The sequence below is a fragment of the Myotis davidii genome, unplaced genomic scaffold (assembly GCF_000327345.1).
Source record: "Myotis davidii unplaced genomic scaffold, ASM32734v1 scaffold364, whole genome shotgun sequence".
Lineage (NCBI taxonomy): Eukaryota > Metazoa > Chordata > Mammalia > Chiroptera > Vespertilionidae > Myotis > Myotis davidii.
The window spans coordinates 4470-9649 of record NW_006295560.1 but is presented as its reverse complement, the minus strand read 5'-3'; positions in this window follow the sequence as shown (position 1 = coordinate 9649).

Here is a 5180-nt window from a genome sequence, read left to right as displayed (position 1 = left end):
TATATATATTGATTGATTGATTGATTTCAGAGAAGAAGGGAGAGGGAGAGAGAGAAAGAAACATCAATGATAAGAGAGAATCATTGATTGGCAGCCTCCTGCACTCCCCACATCAGGGATGGAGCCCACAACCCTCCCGGGAATTGAACTGTGATCTCCTGGTTCATAGGTCGACACTCAACTACCGAGCCATTCTGGCTGGGTGAGAATCACTTTTCTAACCTGATGCAAGTGCAGATGGGACTTGAAATACATCAGAGAAGTGGTAGCATTGGTAGATTGAATGTTCAGACCCATAATTCTGGCCATCTTCCATGGACTAAGGAAACCGCCTACAGAAGGGGCCTATTCTAAGAAATATGGCCAATTTGCCTATAAAGATGTTAACTGCAAAACACGCATTTCTAAGTTTACTGGGAAAATGAGCCTGCCAGATACAATTCTGACATCAATCACTTAAAGATTTGAATGTTTGCCAACAATAATGATTTTTTCTTATAGTTAAAATTAGACCTTTCCTCCCCACCCTGTAAGTGTGGGCTGCACATAGTGGCTTCCTTCCAAAGAGTACAGTATGGAAAGTGGGAGAAAGAGTAACTTTCCAATGGAAGAGTGAAAATGGCACTTTATCTCTGTGGTCTTCTCCCCATGAACCCAAAGCCCTAGACTATCCAGGATAAAAACATCAGACAAATGCCAATTGAGGGACATTCTACAAAATACACAATTAGTTCTCAAAACTGGTAAGATCATCAAAACAAGAAAAGTCTGAGAAACTATCAATCTAGAGGAGCCTAAGGAGAATGACAACTAAATGCAATATGATGTTCTAGATGGGATCTTGGGACAGAAAAATGATATTATCTAAAAGAAAAAAAAACACTAACATATCTGAGTAAAGGATGGACTTCAGTTAGTTCTAATACATCAATACTGTTTCAGCAGATGTGAAAAACATACCACACCAATGTAAGATGTTACAATAGGGGAAATTGATGTGCAGTAGATGAGGGTTCTCTGTAGGACCATGGCAAATTTTCTGTAAATCTGAAACTATTCTAAACTTTAAAGTTGCCCAGCCGGTGTGGCTCAGTGGTTAAGCGTTAACTTATAAACCAATAGAGTCGATTCCCGGTCAGGGCAGATGCCCCGATTGTGGGCTTGAACCTCAATGCAGGGCATGCAGGAGACAGCTTATCAATGATTCTCTATCATCATTGATGTTTCTATTTCTCTCTCCCTCTCTTAAATCAATAAAAATATATTTTAAAAAATAAAATTTAAAGTTTATTTTAAACATTCTTTCTTCCTGATAACAAGTAGATAGCAAAACTATTTCTCCTGATTAATGATAATAGGTCCATGGGAAAATACATTTCAGCAAAAAAATTGATTACTCTTTCTACAAATTCTGAAACATTCTTACTGCTTTAACAGCTTCTGGACTTTCTAATTTTCATCATTCTTATCCCTAAAAATATTATATAATGAACTATACAGTATACAGTTTCATATTTTTTTTCTCCCCTTCTCTTTAGCTCAGCGGTTCTCAACCTGTGGATCACAACCCCTTTGGGGGTCGAGTGACCCTTTCACAGGGTTCGCCTAAGACCATCGGAAAACACATATATAATTACATATTGTGTTTGTGATTAATCACTATGCTTTAATTATTTTCAATTTGTAACAATGAAAATACATCCTGCATATCAGATATTTACATTACGATTCATAACAGTAGCAAAATTACAGTTATGAAGTAGCAACGAAAATAATTTTATGGTTGGGTCACAACATGAGGAACTGTATTAAAGGGTCACGGCATTAGGAAGGTTGAGAACCACTGCTCTAGCTGGACATGAATCTTCACTCTTCCCTATTTGGAATGGCTTACTACCTGTTTTCCCACATGTGCTTAAGTGAACAATATTGTAAGTTTCAAGTAATCTTAAATATGAATATTCAATTTTCTTATCCTGGATCCTTTTACTTAATGAACCTAAATGAGCCTATTAAACATGAGGTACTCAGCTTCTTTTCCATTATCTTGAGAACTCTGGGGGAGAACTGGGACCACGTGGTTCCAGCTGACCTTAGACTAAGGAGGAAAGTACCTTCCAGCTGGTTTTGAAATTTTATAGAAGCAACTATGAGAAGAAAGAAAACAATCAAGAATTTCACAGGCATTTGGCAAAGAAAAATGTGAGTGGAGAATTCTATATAGTGTATTAAATAAGAAACACAACTAAAAGCCATTTGTGCAGCGCTTGACTCCAAATTAATTTTAAAAGGCCCATAGAAGAAGTGTGTTGTAGTTATGATAAGAGGCAGATTTAAGGCAGGGAAATACCATGTTAGGTATAAGTCTGGAAGATTTTTATCATAACACAACCAGTGAGAAAACAGAACCAGCTTTAGGTGTTTATCCCACCACTAGAGACAGAACAAGGTAAGTCAAAATAAACCAACTGCTTCCTCTCATAAATGCATGTCTTTAAAAGAGATATAACTTGAGAGTTCTGGTAAATTCTCTGAGTATCTAGCTAGGCAGACGAGCAAGTTTTAAATGTTACACTTCAGTGGAGAGATTATTGGACTAATTTAGGAGACCTGGCTATACCACTAATTAGCTGGTGAATTTATACAAATCCCTTTGTAAACAGGAGTTCATTTTCTCCTTCATAAAAAAAATAATCATCGTACATCTGAACAGTAGCTCATAGATCCTATATAGTTTTTGTAAATTATGTCATTTGATCCTTACAACAAAGCAATAAAATTAACAGGGCAAGGATTACCTTCTTTTCCTGGATGAGGAAATATTGTTTGAAGAATTTATGTCTTCTGAGTTGGGTTAGACAGCTAGGAAGTGGAAAGCAGGAACATGACATCAGGTTTTCTGACGTGTTCTCTGCTCTTTATACATCGCCACAAAGCTATCTGAAGATGCATTTCAGCTCTAAAATTCCATTACCCTTTGACTAAGAAATGGCTTGCAGATTTCAAATTCATAATCTTCCCTCTCCAGATAAATACAAACGTTCCCACATCTCCACCAAAAAAGTCAATATGTTTTTCCAGTTCTAAATGAGAAAAAAGATTGGAGATTTTAAAAGCACAAGAATCAATCATAATTTTAGCATCTGTCATAGATTTAAAATGCTTTGCCTGCTTAAAAACAAAGTGGGGCAATTCTTCAAAAAACCATGGGGATTCTTAATAAAACTGCAATCTAATCTCAGACCTATATATTATCACAAAACAATGAGTCAGAGAGTCCGTGATTTTGTTTTGTTCCTTAGATGAAATTGTGGTAGATGATAAATAACAAGTTGGTACAGAAAGGTAAAGCAATGAAGAGCAAATAAGTAGGTGTTTTGTTTTGTTTTGTTTTTAATTTTTTTAAAATTGATTTCAGAGAGGAAGGGAGAGGGAGAGACAGAAACATCAATGATGAGAATCATTGATCAACTGCCTCCTGCACGCCCCTACTGAAGATCCAGCCTACAACCCAGGCATGTGCCCTGACTGGGCATAGAACCATGACCTCCTGGTTCATAGGTCCATGCTCAACCACTGAGTCACACCAGCTGGGCATAGGTTCTTGTGTTGCTGTTATTTTTTTATATATAAATGATGGTTAAAAATTATAGTAGACTATATTCTCCTGATTTTGGAACTTTAGCTGTGAATGAGAATCTAAACAATGATAACTAGATTATGAAAAGTTAAAGTAAGGTATCTTGGTAAAATTCTGACACTGACACTCCTCTGCATAAATATCAATTTCACAATTAGTGATTTCAATTTATGTTTAGGGGTGATCTAAAGAAGAATTTGAAATATTATCTCAAAAATTACAAAGATCCCTGACCGGTGTGGCTCAGTTGGTTGGGCATTGTCCTGTGCATTGAAAGGTCACCTGTTTGATTCCCAGTCAAGGTACATGTTCTGTTTTCGGGCTTGGTCCCCAGTCAGGATGCATGCGGGAGCAGCCTATCTATGGTTCTCTCTCACATCAATGTTCTCTCTCTCTCCTTCTCCCTTCCTTTCTCTCTGAAATAAGTGAAAACATATTAAACATACTTTTTTTTTTAAGGGAGCAATCAAAAAGAGAAAGAGACTGGCCTTTAAAAATACTAGATTTCTCTCAGTATTTCAAAGAGATATCTGCATTCCCGTGTTCATTGCAGCATTATTCATAATAGCTAAGCTGTGAAAACAAACAAAGTGTTCATTAATGGGTAAATGAATAAAGAAAATGTCATATATATAATTATTATTATTGTTCAGCCTTAAAAAATAAGGAAATCCTACCATTTGCAACAACACAGATGAACCTGAAGGACATTATGCTAAGTGAAATAAGCCAGGCACAAAGACAAATACTGCATGATTTCACATGTGGAATCTAAGAAAGTTGAACTCATAAAAGCAGGGAGTAGAATACTGGTTGTCAGGGGTTCGAGGGAGAGGGAAATAAGGAGATGTTGATCAAAGGATACAGTTTCAATTATGTGGAATGAATAAATTCTGGAGATCTAATGTATAGCACAATGCCTATCCTATATAATAAAAGTGTAGTGTGCAAATTGTCCCCCCCACCGGAAGTTCCTCCAGGAGTTCAACCAGGAGGTGGGATGGCTGGGGGAAAGGAGGGAGTACTGGCAGGCAGCTGCTAAGGACCCTACCAGTGCATGAATTTCATGCACTGGGCCTCTAGTAGTTAATAATATGGTATTGTATACTTGAAATTTTCTAAGAGACTAGATCATTAGTGCTCTCACAACACACAAAAAAATGATAACTATATGTTAATTAGCTTGACTGTGGTAATCATTTAACAATATACACATACATCAAAACATTACATTGTATACCTTAAATATATACAGGTTTCTGGTCAATTATACCTCATTAAAGCTAGGAAAAAATATTAGATTTTTCTTAAAATAGCTATACATTTGAAAAACTAAAATGATTTCACTAGTACTAGAAAACATACATCTCTGTTTTTGAATCCCATTAAGATATAGGAGAAATACAGCAATACAAATAAATCTGTATTAGGTCTAGAAAGCTGAGAAGGGACTCATCAGAAGACCAGAGCAGCGAGGAAATCCTGAAAGACATAAAGCAACTCAACTTGACTGAACATTTCAATACTGTTGAAGAATCTG